At 46.5% G+C, this 24626-nt stretch overlaps 1 long non-coding RNA gene across 1 annotated transcript; it reads right to left on the minus strand.

Annotated features, from left to right (window-relative positions):
• Window positions 1-3104: 3104 nt before the first annotated feature.
• Window positions 3105-23224, minus strand: LOC138992327 (uncharacterized). Its single transcript, XR_011468092.1, has 3 exons — window positions 23144-23224; window positions 4370-4429; window positions 3105-3192 (listed from the first exon to the last, which is right to left on the minus strand). It is a non-coding gene; the product is annotated as an uncharacterized lncRNA (long non-coding RNA).
• Window positions 23225-24626: the final 1402 nt, after the last annotated feature.

Consider the following 24626-nt stretch of genomic DNA (forward strand, 5'->3'; position numbering starts at 1 on the left):
TCTTTTCTGGCAAACAATAGTTTTATGTGCTACAAACTATTGAAACGTTAAAACTCGTTAACCCAGAAGTTCATCTAGAAGTTTATTCCAAGGAACTTATAAAGGACTTAGACAAATATTTATGCTAGCTACCATTTGATAAGCACATTCCATGCGCCATGCACTAAATACATAAATTATCTCCTGCACCAACAAAACTGTCCACCAAAAGATTGCTTTTAATGATAAAAACAAAAAAGTAGAGCCCTAATCAGTTTGGCTCAGTGGATACAGCGTCGGCCTGCAGACTGAACGGTCCCAGGTTCGATTCCGGCCAAGGGCATGTACCTTGGTTGCCGGCACATCCCCGGTAGGGGGTGTGCAGGAGGCAGCTGATCGATGTTTCTCTCTCATCGATGTTTCTAACTCTCTATCCCTCTCCCTTCCTCTCTGTAAAAAAATCAATAAAATATATATTTTTTTAAAAAGTAGAAACAAGCTACATTATAATAATAGAGAATGCTTAGACAAATTAGGCTTTAAATGCCACGAGAAATACTCTCATATATACAGTATGATCCTAACTTTAAAAATATATCATAAATATACACCCATGAAAAGTAGCAAGGATAAATGAATCCGAATACTACTAGGTAGAATGGGAACTTTTATTTTTATATGCTTTTTGCATTTTCCTGTGGTTTTTTTGTTTGTTTGTTTTTTTACAATTGGCATGTGCCCACAGGGTGTGTGCCCACATACACGTGACTTCCCCCTGGGTACGAGGAACTCCTAAATCTCATTCTTCCTTCAGACAGCTGCCTCCTGGGCCAGCCCTAGTGAGTCACGCACCTTGTCTGAAGTCTTTATTTTCTCTTTGCAAAATGAACATGATAATCTCGGCCTCTCCACCTCCTAGGATAGTTGTATATTGCAGTTACCTCCCGTTTATAAAACCCCAGGTGAAGGATAACTACTATGATTACTAACCCATTAATGCTTTCTGGGAGAGGTGAGTCACAGTGAGTGGTACATCCTGAGCAAGGCTCCCATAAGTAAGGAACGCTCTCCTGGGACAGGATTTCACATGAAGGCTCCTTTTTCCAGAAAGCTTCCTCCTGTGTGAGTTCCCAAAAAGCACTGGAAGGTGGAGTTGTATATCTATCAGCTATTACTGGGTACTAACCGCCTCGAAACCTCAATAACACACCACCAGGCATTTGTTTCTCGTTCGTACATTGTAGTCTGTCTGGGGCTTGGCTGATCTTGGCTGGAATCAGCTGGGTTGGGTTCCAGGCTGCAGTTTGGGTCCAGATCTGTTTCACATGCCTCATCTTCCCGGGACCAGCAAGCGAGCTGGGGCACGTTCTTCCCTTGGCAATGCTAGAAGCACAAGGGGACACGCCCAATCACACAAGCACATTTCAAACCACTGAATGTGTCACCTCTGCTAGTAACCCCCGGCCAAGCCCAAAGTCAAGGGGCAGGACAGTGTGCCCCTCCCAAGACTGTGGGAGGATCTGCAATGTCATGTGGCAAAGGGGTGTGGATGCAGAAAAGGTGAAGAACTGAGGCCAGTCGTTGAGGCCAGTAGCACAGGGAAGGCTGGGGAAGTAACAGGAGCCACGAAGCTGTTAACTATCTGACTGTTCAGACTGAGAGAAAGGAGGGTAAATGATGGACAGGAGCACAGACTAAGAAATGCCTGTTCTACATTCTCTCACTCATAGAACCAACAAATATTTATTGGGGGTTGGGTTTGGAACTTGGTGAGGCTTTGAGCTGGGACACAATACAGGTGAGAATGAAGGCAGGACTCTATTCCCTCCAGCTGTTTTCCTAATAAACCTGATTTTCAAACTTGCAGCCCAGAGCCATATTTCCAATGCACTGTAATTTGCAGCATTTCTGCCTCTCGTGTTGCCATGGTTTTAAAAGGTTGTGTGTATTTTTATCATCTCAAGACCACATCTCAAGCACTTCTCTCATGGGTAAACATCTTTTTTAAAAAAATTTTTTTTATTGATTTTAAAGAGAGAGGAAGGGAGTGGGATAGAGAGATAGAAACATCCTTGAGAGAGAAATACCAATAGGTCGCCTCCTGCATGCCCCCTACTGGGGCCCGAGCTGCAACCTGGGCATGTGCCCTGACTAGGAATTGAACTGGTGACCTCTTGGTTCAGGGGTTGATGCTCAACCACTGAGCTATACTGGCTGGGCTTGGGTAAACATCTTTATGAAAAGTTCTCCCTGGGCAGGCCCAATGGGTGTGTCCCCAGACTGGATGGCAAGGATGCGTCTGATGGTGTGTGTGGTCTATCACCTGGGGTGGTGGGTCCACCTGCCAGGACAGCACCTGGGGAAGGTGGGGAGTGGGGGCAGGGCCTGCATTGTGCACATGCAGGGCTGACTGAGGAGATGCTCACAGTTCAGTGTGGACTCCACTGTTGCAGCAACCTGGAGACTGCCCCCTCCTTCAGCTTGGCCTGAGTTCGACTCTTCCTGCTCTTTCTCCCCGTGGCTTCCCGTCCTCTCCAGGTCCAAAGGGCATGACCCCGCCTGGTGACCTCCCGCACTGGCAGATACACTACCTCATGCCTGCCCTACCTCTTCCTTCTTCCCTGGGAGCTTCCCACTAAATCTAGGAATCAGTAATACCCCCAGACACCTCCAGTCCCACCACCCGTCCCCAGACACATGGCCCAGCCCAGCCGTGGGCAAACTACGGCCCGCGGGCCGGATCCGGCCCGTTTGAAATGAATAAAACTAAAAAAAAAAAGACCGTACCCTTTTATGTAATGATGTTTACTTTGAATTTATATTAGTTCACACAAACACTCCATCCATGCTTTTGTTCCGGCCCTCCCGTCCAGTTTAAGAACCCATTGTGGCCCTCGAGTCAAAAAGTTTGCCCACCCTTGGCCCAGTCCCACACGGTCCGGCTGCTTCTCCTGCCCCACCCCCACAGGATGCTTGGGAAACGAGTGTGTTCCTTATTGCTCAGGAAAAGGTCTCCCTGAAGAACAATCCTGAACTCGGCCCAAACGATAGAAAGCTTGACACAGGTCATCTTCCTGTGAGCACCCGAAAAAAGCCTGTGTCCAAGCAGAATCCGACGCACGCGTCTGCTGTTTCCTCCAGTCAAGGCCTTGAATTCCTGGAGCTGTTTCCTGCTCCCACTCCTGGCCTGCTGGCCGCACTCTCTCTCCGGGGCTGTGAAGCAAAACAAAGGTGACCATGTGACAGCAGCCGAAAATCTAAAGCTTCAGGGTGAGGCCAGACCACCCAATACTATTTCCCGTGTGGGTTCCCCCACTTTCTCCTCAGGGGGTCACTCATGTGATCCTTATTTTGCAGGTGAGGAAACCAAGTCCTTCTGAGAAGACAAAAGAGAAAAGAGATTGAGGCACGTTTCCTGTTTGGAGAAGGGGCTGAAATTCCTCATTGGTGTATCTGGGGTCAGAATGTTTTCTTTGCTTTCCATCATGACAGTGCTTGGCAATGACCTACATAGACCACATGCCTAATGATGGCTTGAGCTTTATTAGCACCCAACCTCTAGGGCCTCCAGGGATTTGGCAAAAGCAGTGTTTACTAGATCATGTGCTTGTTGCAAACCTTCATGCCTCTGGGGCAGCCTTTGAGAAGGGAAGCTGCCAGCAGGGCAGTCACTTGTCTGACTCTTTCTTTTCCATGTTTTTATATGGAAATCCCTAAGTTCGAGGATCACCGGCATAGGGTTGGTATTTAAGGTGTATGAATTAAGATGTATGACTCAGATATCGGCCAATCGAAATGGATGTTGGCCAGGGTATAGAACAGGGGCCCTGCCCCCACTCCCACCCCTGCTTGGCCAGGCATTGCCCCTGAAGTTGCTGGTTTAGGGAAAGGCCCAGGGAGTTCCGGGGAAGGGGTCTAGGTCAGTGATGGCGAATCTATGACACCTCTGACACGCGAACTCGTTTTTTTTGGTTGATTTTTCTTTGTTAAATGGCATTTAAATATATAAAATAAATATCAAAAATATAAATCTTTGTTTTAGTATGGTTGCAAATATCAAAAAATTTCTATATGTGACACGGCACCAGAGTTAAGATAGGGTTTTTCAAAATGCTGACACACCGAGCTCAAAAGGTTCGCCATCACTGGTCTAGGTGGTTAGGGTGGTGGGACAATGGCTATCCCCAGTGAGAGAGAAATCATTCATTATTTAAGCAGTGACTATCAACCTGATGTGCACACATATTTTCAGTTCCTGGAAAGTATAGATCCAAGCCATGTAGCTGAATATAGACTTGTTCCTAAGCATGCATGATGGTTAACTATGGCAGGCCAAGGAACAGAGGTGTTTGGGTTCAAGAGCCTTAGGATTTCATTTGCTGCACCTCACCTTTCCTCTGGTCCACTGGAGCTGGAGTTGGAACTGGAGGTGGTTCGGGTGAGTGGCTACCTGAAATGGACAGGTGCAGGGAGAACAAGAGAGTGAGTACAAGTTACAAGTGAAAGCATGAGAAGGTCAAAGTTGGAGAATCCCAAGAGGGTCCTAGAGTCCAACGGGTGGTGTGGAATTAGACACAAGAGACAGGAAAAAAATAGGGCGGATGCTGGGAGGAGCCTAGGACAAGAGGTAGGAGAGGATCAGAACTCAGTGAAGCAGGAGGGTCTATAACTGTTGCCTCACATGCACCAGCATCCTTGCCAGGGGAAGCTTAGCTGTGGTTAAGAGTGTCAGGAAAGGGTGGAGCTGCTCAATACTCATCAACATTGAAACCTCCTTGTGAAAAGATCTCTCCCGTGTTTGCAGCTCACATGGCAAGCTCTTTCTAGAAAAGTTGTCCCAGATGCCAGAGCTGATGCATCAGAAGGGCCTTCATCGTTTGAAGGGCTGCTTTCCACTGGGAAGAAGGCTGGTTTGGATAATTGGTCTTTTCCATCACAGAATCCAAGTTCTCCAGGACTTGGGCCATCTCAGAGCAGGGTGGGTAGCTTTCTACAGTTTTGCCAATACAGCCATGTCAACGTGGGCTCAGAGGCCCTGGTGGGATACAGGAATCCTCCTGGGGGGGGTGCAAATTGCTTTCCAAACCTGTGGGTCCTTTCTTCCGCTCCCCTGAGTCAATGCCAAGCCATTCTCCAACTGTCATTTATGGAAAACTAACCGCTTTTTACTAGTAGCTTGTTAGGCAAATCATTAAGAACGACTGAATTTGGAAATTGTGAACCAAAATGAGTGTGTGACCAGAATGCTATTTTATTCAATGTTCTACCCAAAATTCTGTCAACCATGCAACACGTGGCAACTGGGAAAACTGCTGTGCCTGAACTGTAGCCGGCTAGCATGCATTTCCACACACGGGAGGAAGGCAGTCTGTCGTCTCTGTCATCCATTGGGTGCAGATTATCTGGTCTTCTCTACCGTGGTTAGGATTCTTTATTTACCACATCAGTATTTGGGTCCTGTGACCTTCTAACAACTAATTGGAAGACAAGCATACACGGCAGTTCAAACAGGAAGCATCAGAGCCCCTGTTGCAAAAGCCAATGTTTACATGATGCCACCCTCTGCCCCCTCCGCCAAAAAAACAAGCTGCTTGCATATCGACTCGGTTAATATAAACAAGTCTCGTCTTCTGTTCCACTGGAAAGTGCCAAGGGTAGAATAGATGGCCATGAGGTCTTTGCCCCACCTAAAGGGGCAAAGTAAAAAAAAAAAAGTTGGGTTATTGCTCTTCTCAGGGAAGGTTGTTTTTTTTATTTTTTATTTTATTTTATTTTTTTAAAATATATTTTATTGATTTTTTACAGAGAAGAAGGAAGAAGGACAGAGAGTTAGAAACATCGATGAGAGAGAAACATCGATCAGCTGCCTCCTGCACGCCCCCTACTGGGGATGTGCCTGCAACCAAGGTCCATGCCCTCGACCGGAATCGAACCTGGGACCCTTGAGTCCGCAGGCCGACGCTCTATCCACTGAGCCAAACCGGTTCGGCTGTTTGTTTGTTTTTTGTTTTTTTTTTAATGTAATTTTATTTTTAATAGGTTTTAAATTCCTATGATTCAAAAGTCAAAATAATATATCAAAGGGTATCATTGAGAAGCTTTGCTTTCACTGCTACCCCAGTCTGCTTGGATCCCCTCCCCCCAGGAAGTCACTACTCCCTCAATTCTCCCGGTGTTTATTTATGCAGATAGAGATATTCATATTTTCTTTTCTATTTCACCAATGCACCAAGCTCCCCTGACCTCACATGAGAAAGTAAAGTTAAATAAGAGCACTTCCGAAGTGACCCCAGAAGTCTGAAATTGCACCTGAAGTTTATCTCCTAAGACCATCTGCAGCCCTGACCTTTTTCTTACAAGCCTGGCTTTTGGGAGAAGGATGGAACAGAGAGTTTTTCCCCATCTCTCTGGCTCTGGCTTTATCCTCTGCACCCTCCCATGGCCATAACCTCACAAAGGTCTCTGATGAAGACGCACCTTTTGTTCTACGGCCCTCCCACCCCCTGCAAACACACCTGTCTGGGGTGACATCACACCAGTGCCCGTGGGGATGGGTAAGTGGATTCGTCTACAACAGTCAAGGAAGGGCGGCTGGTGATTCCAATCAAGGTTTCTTCCAACGGGAAACAGTCCTTCAAAATGGATCTAATGGGGAGACTGGGTACTGGAGGATGTCCCAAATGTACAATATTCAAAACACATTTATGGCTGGCTCATCACATGACAGGGGTATGGCAGCTGCCAGGTGAGCAGGACACAGCTCCCGCCCTCACGGACCTCCCAGCCTCAAGAGGAGCGTTCCAGCACATTGTAAGGACAGTCACCAGGAAGCGCCCCTCACCCGACGGAGAGCTCAGAAAAGGCTTCACGGAGGAGGCCTCAGCAAAGCCGAGACAAGAGGGGAAATAGGACTCAGCCCAGAAGTGAGCGGGGACCTGAGGAGTCACTATGTGCAAAGGCCTCGGGGTGAGCAAGCCACGTCTCATTTCCTCCTTCCCTACAACTTCCTTTCCAACTGGGACCTCGCGGAGATAATTCTGGTCACCAAAGGGGTGACTGTGATGGAGGTGTAGGAGCAGCAGGAGTTGGGGCGACTTGGAATCAGGTGCAGGTGTGGAAGCCCTCACATCGCAACACCTGGGCACGGCTGGGTGGCGCTCTGTGCGAGGGCAGGTGGGAGGCAGGCAAGAGTCCAGGAATTAAACGCCTTCTCCTCCAGGACACCGGCACCCCCCCGCCCCCCCGCCCCCCGTTTATTCCAGGCTCCCTTTCATACGTTGCTTTGGAAACTTCAGAAAATGTCACAGCAATGGGAAAGGTCTCAAAATGCCAATGAGTCAGAAGGTGAATCAGTCAGGTTCCCCACAGGAGACAGCTGGCACATTTAGACCAGGATGACCTGGGAAGGGACTCCTTAGGGACTTGTGAGTGGATGAGCACTGCACAATAGTGCAGGAGCTGGGGCCTTACCATCCCAGGCCCAAAGGAAGGAGGCCAGGCACAGCTACCAGAGCCCCAAAAGTGCCGGTGTGGCAGGAGAGAATGTGTTGTTAGGCCCTGGAGTCTTTTTTTTTTAAATATATCTTTATTGATTTCAGAGAGGAAGGGAGAGGTAAAGAGAGATAGAAACATCAATGATGAGAATCATCGAGTGGTTGCCTCCTGCACACTCCCCACTGGGGATCAAGCCCACAACCTAGGCATGTGCCCTTGACCAGAATCGAACCTGGGATCCTTCAGTCCACAGGCTGATGCTCTATCCACTGAGCAAAACCAGCTAGGGCTAGGCCCTGGAGTCTTGAGCGGAGCTGTGGCCTTCACCAGAGGTGACCTTGTAGAGAGAGAGAATCAGGGAAATAAGTCTCCCCCTGTGCCCCCCCCTCCCCACACACACTGTCCTTTGCTCTGCCAGGCCACCCAGCCATGGGAGAGGACACAGGCCTGTAGATGAGCCTCCAGGTGCAGAGCAGGCTCAGAGATCTGGAGGAGCACAGGAGGCGAGAAGACAGGAAACCCACCCAGTCCTCACTGTGACCCAGGGTGGCTGGAGACCAGACAAGCTTTCTCTTTCTCTTTATGCTTTTCTCTATTTTTTTAAAAAAAATCCTCACCTGGGGATATGCTTATTTATTTTCTTATTATTTAAAAAAATCTTTTAAATTTTTATTTTTTTATTGATTTCAGAGAGGGAGAGGGAGAGGGAGAGAGAGATAGAAACATCAATGATGAGAGAGAATCATTGATCCACTGCCCCCTCATGCCCCACACTGGGGATTGAGCCCACAACCCTGGCATGTGCCCTGACCGAACCATGACCTCCTGGTTCATAGGTCGACACTCAATCACTGAGCCATGCCAGCCAGGCTGCTTATTGATTTTTAGAGAGAGGAAAAGAGAGAAAGAGAGAGAGAGAGAGAGAGAGAGAGAGAGAGAGAGACATCAATGTGAGAGAGAACATCAATTATTTGCCTTCTGTAAGTGCTCTGAACCCCTAACCTAGGTATGTGCCCTGACCAGGAATTGAATCTGCAACCTTTCGGTGTACAGGACAACTTTCCAACCAACTGAGCCACACTGGTCAGGGCTCTATTTTTCTAGTAGTCTCAAAATGAGCACACATGACTCCTGGAATTGAAGAAAATGTGATTTTTACTTTAAAAAAGCCAAACACAAACCACATCAACAACAAGGAATGTGTTCCAAGGAGGCCCACTGTGCAGTACAAATGCCTTTGTTAATTAGAGCTGGACAGGGAGGCCTCACAAAAATTCTGCCCCACTCTGAAGAGCTGGCTGACCCTTTCCCACAGGGCACTGACCACAAACAAAGCAAATGCAACTGGCATTCTCAACCAAGTTCCTGGGAAGAGGAGTCATTAAACCCTGAGGAAAATGCTGCCCAAGGGCTTCTTTTTTCTTGGAAGTGAACCTTGTGGAGACGGGGTAGTCATAGGAGTTACCATTCCAGCGACATGGGCTCAAGTCCCAGCTCAGTCACTACATCATGGGGGAACCTCAAGCAAATCATTTATAGGCTCTGAGTCTTGGTACCCAAGTGACCGTAAGTGTTGCTGCTGATCCTTCCCTCCTCCCGAAGTCATTGTGAGGGCCCATAGCCTTGTCAACTGTAAGGATCTCTACACATTTTACTTATAAATGAAGAAGAATGCACACCACCTCATACTTCCTGCCACAGCCCAGGAGAGAAGAGGAGGAGCACCTCTCATACACCTGCACCTCGTGTTGATGTGAAAGCATTGAGCCTGTCTTTCTCCTCAAATTACATGATCTGACCTACAGGCACTGCCCTCAGTCCTGGGAAAGAGTGCGGGTGGTGGCACAGGGACCAGAAACAGAAAAAAGTATGAAAGTGGAGCACCTGCCCTTCCTGGAGAACGGGTGTGGCTGAGTGTTAATTAAGGAGTCATATTGAGAAGGTCCAAATTTCATCTTCTCTGCTTCTTGTCAAGGTGACTCACTTAACCTCCCAGAGCCTCTGATTCTCCATGAGGAAAAGAGTTCACAGACATTGTCAAATTCATTGTAGCACGGTATCTGGCAAGAAATAAGGACTCAATGGTCAGCTGTTGTTTAAATTATTATTCCTCTACCCTGGATGAAAAAGAGAGAAGAAACTACTTCTGACCTTGTGTATGGGCTGGAGAAGCTCAGAATACTAAAGTTGAAAAGCTCTTTGGCCTCTGGGGCTCAGAGGCAGAGAGCCCAGGGTTGGGTGGAGAGCGGCAAGGGAAGAGACTGCATTTCTCGGAAAGGTGGAGTATGTGCTAAGAGTGACTCTGGTGAGCAATCAAACATGTAGGCTTTATTTACATAGAATTTTTATTAACCTTCTTTAATCAGTATCAGTCAGCTATAGCCTTAATAATGCTGCTTAACAAATTTCCCCAAAAGTCAATGGCTATCAACAGTGAGCATTTATTCCCATGCTCATGGGCCAGCAGTTGACTGCAGCTTGGCTGACGTGGACTGGGCTCAGTTAGGTAGCTCTGTTTCACACTATGAGTTGGCTAGGATTGACTCTACGCTTGAGCAAGGGTTGGGTCTATTTTACCTGTGTTTGTCCTTGTGACCATGAGAATCCATCCATTCTTTCTCCCCTTCTTCCCGTCCCCCTCTCTCCCAGGGCGTTCAGAGACCTGTGATAGAATCTGTAGGATTGCCAAGGTTTAAAAAATAAACTACTTGCCCTAGGCTGTTTGGCTCAGTGGATAGAACATTGGCCTGTGGACTGACGGGTCCCAGGTTTGATTCTAGTCAAGGGCACATGCCCAGGTTGCCAGGCTCGATCCCAGTAGGGGGTGTGGGGAAGGCAGCCAATTAATGATTCTCTCTTATCATTGATGTTTCTATCTTTCTCTCCCCTCTCCCTTCCTCTCTGAAATCAATAAAAATATGTTAAAAAAATAAGCTACTTGGCCATCAGATAAAAATATGCAAAAGATATCCATACCCTCTTTTTCTTGCGCACAGTGCAATGTAAGAAATATTTTCTTATTAGGAAACTGGCAAGAAGAAAGCTAGGTGAGTGATGATGGTTCCAACTGCATGGGTAACCTGTTTAGCCAGGACCAGGTGGTTCTGAAGCTGGTGATGAGATTAGAAGTGCTCTCTATCTAGGTCAGTGATGAATCCAGCCTAGGTCACAAATAATAGAGAGTTGTTTGGCCAGATGAGTATTCCTTGGCTGACAGAAGTGTCAGGCTGATCTGAGACACAGACCTATCTAAATTTGGGTCTTTTGGGCCCTTTGGGGGCAGCCTTCGGTCCTGAGTTCTCAGATGGAGTTGTTGTGGAAAGAAAGCTTTCTGTATAGGATAGTGTGGGTCTTTCGTGAAAGATTGCAGAATGTCACTGACTTTGCAGAACTTTCAAGAAAACTTAGTGTCTATTGTAAACTAGAATCGAGGGAGTCCTCTCATACATGGTGGAGAAGAATGCCAATTATTACAACTTTTCTCCAGTTAAATTTGACGGTACACATGAAAAAACCTTAAAAGTTTGCACACCAAAAAGGCAACAAGCTTCATTAGACACAGAGCCCCACTCTGCCTCCATCTGCAGTGTGGTCAAAGCTTCCTGTTAAAAAAGTGAAGGCGTATGGACATCCAGCTCTGTGGTTTCAGGGAGGACCCAGAATAATAGCTCTCATTGTTCAGGATTCACAGCTGCTTAATGGTCTGGTTCTTGGTAATCACTCAGGGGTGGGCAGAGACACTCCTTGGGGGAGTCTTTTCATGCACACTCCCTGAAACAGGATTTGATTGGCCCCATTTTTCACTACCCAATATCAAAGGCTCCTATTGGACAGTGCCTGCAGTCAAGCCTTCTCACAGGTGGTTGAGCTTCCTTCTACCCAGCCTATGAGAGCCTTTAATAGGAATTCCTGTTTAATGGGTGTGGCCAGCGTGACAGGGTCACTTGGCACAAAGGTAGCAACTCTGTGCAGGAAGGAACATCTGTTTGGCCTCTCTCCCAATAGCATGTGCTTAGGAATGTTCGGCTCAGAAGGGTCTGTGGGTCCTCCAGAACAGGCACTGTTCTCCAAAAAGTTCTATTGGCACAGCTTTCCTTCTTTGAGCCTCAAATTTTAATTTTTCTATTAGAATTATTTTTTCAAAAGTTTTTTGTGTGTGTGTGTAGATTGGCATGAAATCATTTATATTGAGCTTAGAAATTTTGTAAACTATAGGAAAATGGAAGGAAGGGGGGATCATTCCTAATCCCACTCCTCAGAATCTATCATTTTAATAATTTCCCTTTTTCCCTTTTTTCTGTAGGTTTTTTTTTTTTTGCTCACTTCATTATGTCATAAGTATTTCCCCATGTTATTTATTATATGCTCATAAACACATTTGAGTGGGTGCATTGATCTACCATGGTTTACCTAATTCTTTCCTACTGTTTAATATTTTTGGTAGTTTGCAGTTTTTCTCTATTGAAAACTATACTGCAATGAACATCTTTAGAAAGAAAGCTTCTTATAAATTGTTTCCTCAGGGCAGAGCCCAAGAAATGGGATTATGTTTTTCTTTTTTTTCCTTTTAATATATTTTTATTAATTTCAGAGAGGAAGGGAGAGAGAGATAGAAACATCAATGATGAGAGAGAATCATTGATCAATTGCCTTCTGAAAGTCCCACACTGGAGATCGAGCCCACAACCTGGGCATGTGTCCTGACTAGGAATCGAACTGTGACTCAACCACTGAGCCATGCCAGCTGGGCAGAAATGGGATTATTAAGTCAAAGTCATGAACATATTAAGGCCTTTGATATATAGTCCATCTAACTTATGAAAGAATTGGTACCAAATCACACAACCATTAGCAAGGTACAAAAATGGGCACCATTACCTGGATTCTAACCCAGTGGTTCACAACTGGGTGACTTTACACCCAGGGGACCTCTGGCTATGTATGGAGGTGTTTTCGGTTTTTGAAATGAGAGGGGAACTCCTGGCATCCGTTGAGTAGAGACCAGGGATGCTGCTAAGCAGCCTACACTGCACATTACAGCCACACAGCAACAAAAACGATCCGGCCCAGGATGCCGATGATGCCAAGGCTGAGAAGCTCTACTGTAACTGTCACTTGGATCACAACTCATTCAGAGAGAAAAATATGGAATCTGATCAGCCCAATTTCAGGGTCCAGTTGTCAGCGGCTGTTGCTTGTGTTAGTGCCAGAAGATGTCATTGATGTTGAAAACTGGTCTAACACCAGCTCAATGTGTCCTTGTCCAGTATTGGCATCTGCTCCCGAATCAGATTTCCCCTTGTCCAACTCAGGGCACCATTGGAAGCACCCTTTCCCCTGAGGCCCTAAAATTCTTATCAGTCTACTAACTAACTGGCTCTCAGTCCAGACCACTGTCACCTATCAGAAATGTTCTAATACAATTGCACTTCAAAAGCAGGCATCCATAACCTCTGATTTTGAGAAGTTTTCTTCGATCCTATGCCAATTTACCCGTACATCCCCCCTTCCTAAACCCATAGTAACCCCTCTGCAACACACCCAACCATAGGATTTTGAGGACACAGTTTAAAAACCATCATCTCATCTTCGGTAGAGACAGATAGCTTTTCTCTTTCTTCTGTTCTCCCTTTCCTCCATGGTAAAAGAATCTCCAATGTTCATCTGGTCAATGGCTTCTCAGAATAAACACTCTGTTTCCCAGACTCCCTTGTGGCTATCCAGTGTCCCATAAATGGAAGTGTTGGGTATAACTTCTGTTGGTGCCATTTCAGAGGCAATATGCCCTTGTTCATGGATGGCAGAAATGTGGGCATATTGGCTAGATATTAGACTAAGAGGTGGAAGTCATGTTTGGAGGATGGCAGAGCAACAAGATAGAAGGAGCCTGGGTTCTTGATGAGCATGGAGTTACTGTACCAGCCCTGTACTCTTTAGCGTCATGTTTCACTATGAGGGAAGAGAAATAACTCCATGTTTAATTTAAGCCACTATCATCTTGGTCTCTCTTGCAGGTCAATCTAATCCTAATTGACACATAATACAACCCCATCATTTGAGAGAGAAAAATGGAGTCCTCAATGGACTGAATCAGGCTTGATTCATGGTGCCCTTTTTGTCCACTGTCTCTCAGTGGGTTGAATCAGGCTTGGTTCCTGGTGCCTTTTTTGTCCATTATCTGGGAGTTTGCTAAATAAGACTAAAATAATGTCTGAATCTTTTAAAGGAAGTGGTATATTTTGAAATACCTTATGAGAATGATAACAGAAGATGTTGATAACAGGAAAGAATGTTAATGAAGGGCTTGAATTTGGATGAAAGCAAAGGTTTCAGAATATATGATGTGAGGTTTAGGGCACAGTCGGGAAAGGGTTAATAAACATCAGTCCCCATTTTTCAGGGTTAGGTCTTCTGAATCTGGGAATAGTCAAACTCTAACAGCACCCTTGGTGGTGTGATGATCCATTTTTAGCAACTGGCATGTGTGAACGCAGAGACTGTTTATAGAGCAGTGTAATTAGTAGATACTCATGGAAGTGATTGTTGCTGGTTCAATTATTCTTTAATAGATTGGATAAAAAAAAAATAGATTGGATACACCAGTGACTGCTCTGGAAGGAAAATCAACCTTTCTTTTCTCCTGATCAGGGTAAGGAGCCCTCATAATTTATTTAAATGATTCCTTTGGTTTTATTTCACTCACCAAGGAAATAAATGCACCTTCCTAAGATATACAGATTTATTTCCCCGAGGGTCGAGCAGTTAAAGGAAAAGATAATCGGCATCCCATTGAGTGAAAAGAAAGCTGTGTCTACACATCGCCCAAGCAACCAGTCACTCAGGACAATTCTGCCAAAATACCCGTCGATTCTGTGAAAAATCCATCAGCCTGGTTATGTGGCCTCCCACAGCCCTCTGCGTCCCCCTCCGGGGTTGAGTGACTGAATTTCTCATTTTCTACTGCCTATATTAATGTCCTAAAGACCCTGCTGCAGGTAAAGCTCTGATTTCATAGAGGAAGTCATCAGCTTTAAAACTCCCCACTGGGTGACTTTATTTACAATCATCAGAAAATTCTCCGCAGAAATGAAGTTCGATTGCCCAGTGGACAGACAAAACCTGGTCCCTTGGATGAGCAAAAACAATTTTGAAAGATGATTATTAATTGGCATTCTCCTTTCTCTTCTTTCCAGTGCCCAGAAAATGGTTTTTCTTGGCTCTGGGGCTAAATGGACTGAACACCTGGTCCAGAAATGCTTGGATCCTTCTTCTCTAAGCAACTAATTCTTGGTGGAAAATATGCTTACACCTGTAGGCTCACACCAAAGAGAAGAAAAAGCCTTCATTTATTCTGTTCCTTTGATTTTATTTCAGCCTCCTAGAGGCCAAGTTGGTCCAGGCATGCCTCATTCAGTACTTCATGGCATGGGAAACAGTTTGGCCTGGCTGACTGCACGAGTATTATGGTGTAACAGAACCTGGGCAGCAGCCTTCTGAGCAGGTTTCTGTGTTTCCGAAGGCTCTTTGCATCACAAAAGAGAAACTGTGAGCTCTACCAAGATTCGACCTGTAAAACATGTGGGTGACCCTCTCTATTCGCACCAGCCTTTCTATGCCAATTTACTCTTCTCCTCTGTGCCTGGCCTACTTTCACTCTGCCTCCTTTTCTCCTACCCCTTAGTCTAACCAATTCCAACTCCACATGAGCTGCCGCACCCTGATTCTATCTGTTGGTTTATCCCTCACTCCAACCAATGGTGTGCTGGAGCTGGCTCCGACTGGCTCAAGAAAGCTGATGGTGCATACCTTTTCCCACTGTCATGTTCAACAATGTCACATGGGTAGCTTGAAATCGGGCACAATACGGGAAATTACACCACAGAAAATCTTACAGAGTACCCCCCCCCCCGCACCCTCCCCCAGAGCAAGTTGTTAAACATTTACCACCACACTATTGGATTTACCCCTTTTCAAAAGTTAAATCAAATAAAGATTGATTCTATTTTGGCAAATGTTTAGCTCTATCTTCAGCCCTAGAATAACAAAAAGGAGTACCAATCCTGGGAAAACTTTCTGTATGTGCCCTGTGCACCCTTGCACAGTTTTCTTCAGAATAGTCTCCTCCAAATTGGTCCTCCTCCTGGAACTAAGGAGCTAATAGAGCAAAGTTGCAGGATACAAGGTTAATCTACAAATGTGGATTCTCCCCTTCTTCATGACTCTGCTCTATCTCCAGGCCAGCCTTTCCTCAGCAAGTTTGAACCAGCTTTCCTGAACATTCTGCCCTATCAAAACGTACCTGACCAATGTCCCATCTACCGATGCTAAACTGATAAACACATTCTAACTAGGAATTGTCTGTGGTGCCAGCAAGAAGAAAAAAAGTGGGAGCCTGATAGAGGCTAGTCCAGGGGTGGCAAACTTTTTGACTCGAGGGCCACAATGGGTTCTTAAACTGGACCGGAGGACCAGAACAAAAGCATGGATGGAGTGTTTGTGTGAACTAATATAAATTCAAAGTAAACATCATTACATAAAAGGGTACGGTCTTTTTTTTTTTTTTTTTTTAGCTTTATTCATTTCAAACGGGCTGGATCCGGCCCGCGGGCCGTGGTTTGCCCACGGCTGGGCTAGTCTGTGAGTCACAGCAGCAGCAGAGGACAGTGGAGACACTCAGACCCAGTGGTCACTTTCCATGCAACAATCCCAGCTAGCCATTCCATGGCTGAGACTGGCAGGGAATGAGCTGGCCCTCACATCTATCCAACCAGCCCTGATAGTACCTGGTGCTTCTGGCACGTGATGTGGGACCTCATAGGAGCCCATGTCCCCAATCCCAACTTCTTTCCCTTGACCAGCTCTTGACCCAGAGCTTCTTCCTTGTCTCCTGCTGTGGCCTGATGGCTTGAAGAGAACCACAAAGCTGAGATGGGACAGCTGTGGTCTTGGACACCCCATAGAGCCTTCGTTCCATTACATAATGAGATTAATAAAAGCTGTCTGTTTAATCTGGCGCGAAGGGCTGTGGTGAGGATTAAAAGAATTAAATGCCTACCTATCTGAGGATTGTTGTAAAGGCCAAGACAAATGTTTCTTGTATTTTTAAATTGATTTTCATATAATTTAATCCTTAATGTTACACAGTGTCTTACTGACTCTCCAAACAGCCAATGTTGTTATTTGTTTTCTCGCCTGGGAAAAAAAGTTTAGTGCAATAGTTATCTACCCAGAAAAGTTGTAAATAAGGAAGAAGGAGGTCAGATACATCCCATGAAATGCCCCTGTGAAGAGGGTGCTCCAGCCCGCATGATATGTGCCTCCTAGACCATGTTCCCACTCTAATCACTAGCTACAGATCCAGTTCCTGTTCGCCTGGGAACTGCTGACACTGGGTTTTCACTGGCTTTGATTTTCTGTTGGCCTTCATTACCTCCTTCCTCCTGCCCTCCCTCCCTGGCTTCCCAAGCTTTAGTGACGCTCAAACCTTTGGCACACAGGGCTGCTGACATACCTTTTGTACACCCAGCTGCCGTGCTCTGCTTTTAGGTAAACACAACCAAATGTCATTTTGCAGAGCTTCTAGAAATCTCTTGGGAACAGATTATGGACAGAAAATGTCCAGTTCTTCCTCCTTCCCCACCTACTAGTGGAATATCAGCTCCAGGTCTGAGTGTCAACAAAACTACCAAAGGCCAATGGGAGCCAAGCCTTGGATCCTTCGCCACTTTCCTCACAACAGAATGTGGGCTCCGATCCTCTGAACCTCTCAACTTCTGGCAGCACCCTCAAAACTCTCAACCTAAAAGCATCTTGGGAGAACTGAAATAAGAGCCAAAGCCCTGGAGAACTGCTATGGAAGGGGATACATTTTAATACCGCCAACAACCTTCCCCCTGGATTAGTTCTGAGCCAAATGAACCCTGGTTGTATTGGATTTCCAGCTGAATTGGTGTCCCCGTGTGAGCGTTGCAGTCCTCAGAGAGGCATCAACCAACAGGAATGCTTCCAGGAATGAGGGCCGAGGTAGCTCTTCACCATGTTGGTAAATGAGTGGCTCCCTAAGTTGGGCTCAGAGCCTTCACAAGACCCAGAAACCTCAATAGTTCCTAATATTTGATCATCTTCTTCTCTCCGAGTCATTATAATATTAGATTCAATTTGGCAAAATCTGTCATGTAGTCCACCTCAAATTTTCATTTGTAAAACATTGGCCATCACAAAGCTTTCCTTCTCTCAAAAATCGAGTTTGGAAATCTTCATTAACTCTCATGTGTGCAAAGTGCTCGGGTTTAACACTGTCTATGTTTGCATCTATTCTCTCATAAAAGCTCACTACGATGCCATGAGGGCAAGGCAAGCATGACCAGTCCCATTTTATGGGTGAACAAACAGGTTTGGAGAACTGGAGGGGTTTCCCCTCACTGTTCTACTGTTGATAAATGGCAAAGCTAGATCTCAGCCCCACATGTGTCAAAGTCTCATGCACTTTCTTTTCATTCAGCAGGTTCTTAACCTAGAATCTCATCTGGCTTCAGGAGGTTGTTGAGAAAAATTCATATTCCATGCATTTTTTCTAGAGAGAGGCTCCACAGCTGTCATGGGATTTTCAAAGAGACACAAGACTCAATAGCTGTTAAGAACACACTGCCTGCCTGGCCTGTGTGGCTCAGTGGTCGAGCATTGGCCCATGGACCTGGAGGTCAGGGTTCCATTCCCAGTCAGGACACATGTCCGGGTTGTGGGCTTGATCCCCAATAGGGGGCCTGCAGGAGGCAGCCGATTGATGTTTCTCTCTCATTGATGTTTCTATCTCTCTAGCCCTCTCCCCTCCTCTCTCTAAAATCAATAAAAATGTATTTAAAAAAAAAATTACACACTGCCTGTGTTGTCTGGCACAGAATGGACATCCAATATTTGTGTACTAAAATGAGTTGAGAATACACGGGGGGTGGGAAGGTGGGTCTCAGAGGGATACCACTCTGTTTATCCAGAAGAGTGCCCGTAGGGAATGGCCCCGTGCTGCAACAGCCAAGGTCCTGGCCATGACGACTCAAAGAGCACATGCAGAAGTTGGGAAGGAAGTTGTGCTGGTGTGAGGCAATGGAGGAAGAGGGGGGACATATGTAATACTTTGAACAATAAAGATTAAAGAAAAAAAGATTAAAAAAAAGAAGAAGAAGTTGGGAAGGAGGCCAGGGAAGTTGTATGATGGATACATAGCCTGGGACCCAGGACAACCTACCTCACCTGCAGAGAACGTATCCCTTAAGAAGTCCATAGCAAGAACCCTGTAGAAAGGATAGCCATTTCCTTCCCCTCTTCTGGACTTGGAGTGTGGTGGCCAGGTTGGGGGTTAGGGATTCCTAGGGCTTCTCTGGATAAATAGACCCTCTAGGACTTTCCTAGAAGCAAAATCTTTCTGAGGAGATTGCCTTCATCTCCCGGCCCATGATTCATTATAAAGTGGGACCAAGGAGAGGATTGAGCTTCCCGACCTTCTACAGAGAAGATGAAAGAATATGAGGCTTCGGCAAAGATGCTGAAACAAATGTGGAGATCAAGCAGCATCGGTGTCAAGCCAGGCGTCATCTTGGCTGGGGGACCAGTTTTTTATATACTCGTTTGGGTCTCTTAAAGAATGAGACGTGCATCACGGTTTGGCATCCATTCAGAGACAGGAGGTACGATCAGGACATTGTTATCCTACAACAGAATACCCCACACCCCCTCTTGGCCGATAGGACACATGCCGTTAGAATGTGTAAAATTGGGGTAACTTGGGCAGTAAGAAACGAGTGTGACAATTGCAGCCAGGCTTCTAGTTGGGATGTTTTTGGTCTTTGTGTTGGACAGGATGTGCTTAGAGGAGAGATTTCCGTGGCCACTGAAACACAGAGAAACTTGGTGCCCGAAGAAGAATGAGGGGAAACAAGAGCTTACGTGTGTGTCCCACGGTAAACAACGAGGCCGGAAGCATCCATCTGGAACGCAGTCAAGAAAAACACACTGCCTGCAGGAATGGTCCTGAAATGGAGCAACTCCTTAGCCAAACCTCGCTCGACAGCAGATATAAAGGATAGGCTGTGGGAAGGAGTTGTATGTGAGAAGTTGGGGACAAGAATTCAACTAGTGTGTGTTTGTGCGTGAGAGAGAAAGACAATGAGACAGAGAGACAGAGAGGGGAGAGAAGAGGAGCCCAGATTTTGTTGTTGGAAATGCTGGAAGTTTAAAATTCAGCCCTCGATCCGTCTTAGTCCCCTCAGTAGAGTCCTGGCACTAGACTCTGGTTGTGGCAGCTCCTTGAGGAGCCCTGAGTGTAATAGCATAGGGAGAAAATATGCATCATGATGTTTCAAGATCCTTGAGTGATTCTTAATCAAGTTACAGTGAGGAACAGAAGTTCAAGCAGCAGTGCAGGCATTATTTTAATTCACCCAGTGGAAAATTATTGATGCATATTTCATATAACTGGAGTTAAGAATGGATTTGGCACGCTTTAAGGCCATGCCCCAAACACAAAGCCGATTCAGCTGGCATGATTTCTAGTCTTGAGAACAGCAAGTCTGGCAAGAATTAACCAGGCCAGAGGAAGCAGTAGAGAAACCATTGTTTGGCCACCCTCTGCACACACCAGGGCAAGGAATGATGGAACTCCAGCAATTAGCAGTATAAGGGGCCCACTGGAATACAGTGCAATGTTGTGGGTAATGGCTTGTGCCTGGAACAGCTCAGCAAGCTTCATGAATGTTAATTTAATTGTGCAATAGGCCAGGAGAGTAAGTGGTCCTTGTTTTACAAACAGTAGGCATGCAGGCAGCTGGGCCTCCTTGAGGCTCACCGAGTGTCCTGGGGATGGGGTGGAGAGGGGCGAGTTGACTCTAGAGCTTGATTCTAAGAGATTGAAAAAGAAAAGAATAGAAATATACCTACATTATATCAACACAGCTGATGAGCAGAAACTAAATTTGGAACAGAACCATGATGTTTAGCACAGATGCTTCCATTCTGAACCAAAAAAAGTTGTCCTGAGTTTAAAACTGTCAAGCTGTATGCAAGAAAGGATGGCAATGAAACCCCCAAACCAGTTTCATTGCATTCTTAGACCAGAAACCTCCAGTGATCATGGCCCCCGGTGTATGGAAGTCTAGGGTTCAAGTGTGGTAACATGTTGGCTCATTGGTGGATGCTATAAAGCCAGGGCCAAAAGGCCCGCATGGCGTCATTGTGTTTGCTTTGCTTCCCCCTTAGGCTATTCCTCATGGAGGCTTTGGGGACAAGACCAGCAAGCTTGTCTCAAGGCACATTCCAAGGGGAGTACTGGGAGGCAAAGTACCAAATTCTACTACTTATGGCAGAGCACGTAAGTGGGGAGATGGAGAAGAGACATACATAGGTAGATAGAAAAGAGCAGTCTTATGGACAGAGGTGACATCATGTAAGAGAGACACAAATAGCAGTGTCTTAAACAAGATGGAAGTTACTTCTCTGTCCTGTAACAAGCTGGATATAAGCTGTCCAGGGCAGGTATGATGGCTTATAGTGGAGGACCCAGTCTCTTTCAATCTTGTTCTCTATTATCCCTCAGGTATTGCCCTCATCTAAATGATCCAAGAAGACTCACCACCACTATGTGCACATTCCAGCAGTAAAGAAGAGGAGAGCACCCTCTACCCAATAAGAGAACAATCCTAATGTTGCACACATCCCATTGGTCAGGAGATAGTCACATGACCACACCCACTGCAAGGGAGACTGGGAAATATAGTCTTTTTTTTTTTTTCTTTCAGGGTAGCCATGTACCCAGCTAAGAATTATATTTCTGGGGAAGTAGGAGTGAAGCATTATGAAGGAATAGGATGTGATGGCAGCCAAGTCCTTGACTCCCTGTTAGGAATCTCCCACCCTATACTCCTCCATCAGTTGCTTCTCCTCTTCCTCCCTCTGACCCCTAACACTTCCCTTCCTGTGCTCTACACAGCACCTTCAGACTTCCTCTTTGTCACACCCTCTTTCACCCAGATTTCATGGCCTCTCTCATCTTGTTCTCTCTCCTCTTTTTGCATTCTCTTCTGCCTTCAAATTAGAGAAACTTAACAACAGGAGGAGGAAAATTGCATCTTGCATGAACATCTGGCAAGCATTTTTTCCTGGCTATAACTCTTGGTATTACATTGACCACTTTAAACAATTACCTCCCTCAATACAGGGGGCCTTCCATAAATAGGAAGTGGCTGTAACACATTTTGTACACCATGTGCTCAAACCCACTAAATACATTTCAAATACACAAATCCAAGTTCACTTTGTTCTAGATGGTGGGGACATGGTTATATACACACTAGAGGCTCAGTGCATGAAAATTCATGCACTCAGTGAGGGGGGGGGTCCCTCAGCCCAGCCTGTGCCCTCTCACAGTCCAGAAGCCCTCAGGGGATGTCTGACTGATGCAGTCTGGCCTCCCTCTGTGGGAGGTGACCAGGCTGGCCGATCAGGGGACAGCACTGGTCAGCGAGCAGCCAGCCCTGCCTACCCCCAGCCCCCTGATCTACCCTCTGCCGCCACTGGTTGCCACTGTCCCCGATCACTGTCCCCTCCCTCTGCCCTCTGGCACACACCTTGGCTGGCCTGGTGCCGCCTGCTCGCCAGCCCAGCTGACTGGTCATTCTGCCGTTCGGTCGATTTGCATATTATGCTTTTATCATATAGGATGTGAGAGACTGAATAGGCGCATGGACAATAGCCAGACCATGTATGACAAAAGGACTCTGATCACATAAGAAGCTCAGGGAGCCAAGGTACAGCCTCTGAGAAGTTGGCCCAGAACAAAGCCAGGCGTTGGTCAATAACTGCCAGCTTCCTGTTTTTTGGCCATTCCCTCCATCCCACAGCCTCCTCAACCTGCTTCCAGTTCAATACCAACCAGAGAAAGCCAAGTGTCAAACATGCTCCCCTAACCAATCGCATGGGACGCCCCACTTCTAGTTACCACCTCCAGCTTCCCCCAGCCTCCAATCAGGGCACATCTCAGGCCCTCCCTTTCTCCACTAGAAAGCTTCCCCACTTCCCCGCCTGCCTTGAGTCTCTGCCAAAGGCAGCAATGTGCTGACTCCCTTGCTATTATAAGCTCGGAAAAAATAGCCTTTGCTTGTTCTCATTTGGGTGGTCTTCGTTTATTTTCGCACTTGCAAAAACAAAAAGAAAAAAACAAAAAAAACTCTCACTGAGCTGAAAATTTAAGAGCATCCAAAAATGTTAAACCTTGACTTTGCTCAACCTTCTGTACAGAGAAAAACTGAACAGCATTAGGACAAATGAAAGAAAAGCAAAGGACGTGGTGAAATAAAGTAAGCACCACCAGTGTCAATGGGCAATACAAGGACCAGGCGCTTCTCACTGCTGGTGCGTTTGAAATGCCACAGGCAGACTTAGGAATACCTCCGCCATTTTATGCAAAGGCCACGATCACGGTGCTGAAAAGGAAGAGGGAAAGAAAACATCCAGAGGAGTTGTACGTCCTTAGCTTCTGGGGCCCTGTCCCACCCCCCAGCATCTGTGCAGGGATTGGGGAAAACAGACCCGGGCATTGCTGACCCTAAGTATTCAAACGTTACTAACAAACCCATACATGTCCCATGTTTCTCCCCTCCATGCTTCTCCCCTAGTGAAATACCTCTCTGCTGTGGTCCATTTATCTTCATCTGTCACTGGGCCCCGCCTGCCTGCGAACCAGGAGAGGATGGTGGAATCGTCCTCCATCTGGTCCCCAGGAGCTCTCAGAGCATCACCAGGGCTGTTCTTCCGTTCTCTCCCATGCAGCAGGGGAGCACATTACGCAAATGAAACCCAGACAATTAGAAAATAAAGGACTCCCCTGCCAACACACTGACGTTTACATTTTCATATTTTGAGGAATTTAATTCAATAGTTCTAGGAATAAATGGGAACTTTCCCCCAGTGTTTTGGCGGAGTTTTCACATAAGCTTTCAGGCATGAACTGTTCAAATAAATCACATATAAAAAGTTAGAGGTTTAGAATGGGGGCCGAGGCATCCCTAAAAGCCACAGAGTAAGCAATGCTGCTGTGACAACACAGGGCCATTCTTCCAGATTCCAAAGCTGGATTTCAAAGGTACAGAATAAGCCCCTCGGCCGGCACGCCAGCGAGAGTGAGGTTATCAGAACAAAACATGTATAGATGACCCGACACACCCAGCAAAAAGATCCCTGGGGCTCCGTGGACCGGCACCCGTGGCTATCACCACGGCCGAGAAGAGATGATGGATGAGGGAAAGGCAGCTCCTAACAGACGGTGGGTACGAGGGTGAGCTCCATGATGTTAATCGGTTGCAAAGGAGAAGACAGGACATTAAATATGAATGCCAGGACCAAACGAGTTACACACAGTCCTGTGTGCAGCAGGGGCGTCTCACCTTCCAGGGTACATGTTACCTGGAAGGTGTCACCAATCCCGTTCCTGCTTTCTTAATTAATCCCTGGCAGCTCTGGGAAGGAGCTCTAATACTTAAAACTCCCCACTTAAAACCGTCTGCATATGTCCTCATCCTGGTACCAAATGTGGTATCCATGTCACCCCAACCATCACTTCTTTTTTAAAAAAATATTTTTTTTAGTGATTTTTTTACAGAGAGGAAGGGAGAGGGACAGAGAGCTAGAAACATCGATGAGAGGAACATCAATCAGCTGCCTCCTGCACACCCCCCCACCGGGGATGTGCCCGCAACCAAGGCACATGCCCTTGACCGGAATCGAACCTGAGACCCTTCAGTCCGCAGGCCAACGCTCTATCCACTGAGCCAAACCGGTCAGGGCCCAACCATCACTTCGTGACTGACAATATCTTGGCCCGCTCCCCACACTACCCCTGTCCAGGATGTGCTTCGACTCTTACCAGTGATTATGGTCCTCCCCCCATCGGCCCCATCAGCCACAAATGCTGCTCACATCCCTCCTCCTTTCCCCTTTCTCCTGCCCTCCACTGCTCAGGGCTTTGTGTGGCTCAGCTGGACTCCTGCCCTGGCCCCGGCTGGTGGCACTGTGCCCCAGCCTCTCTCCTCTCCTGCTGACAAGCTGCTCCCCATGGCCTTCCAAACTCAGCCAGGTTCCCCAGCCTCACATCCCCAGCCCCACCTCCT

Source organism: Myotis yumanensis, unplaced genomic scaffold (genome assembly GCF_028538775.1).
Source record: "Myotis yumanensis isolate MYYU_CA2020_CCGP unplaced genomic scaffold, mMyoYum1.0.hap1 SCAF_14, whole genome shotgun sequence".
Lineage (NCBI taxonomy): Eukaryota > Metazoa > Chordata > Mammalia > Chiroptera > Vespertilionidae > Myotis > Myotis yumanensis.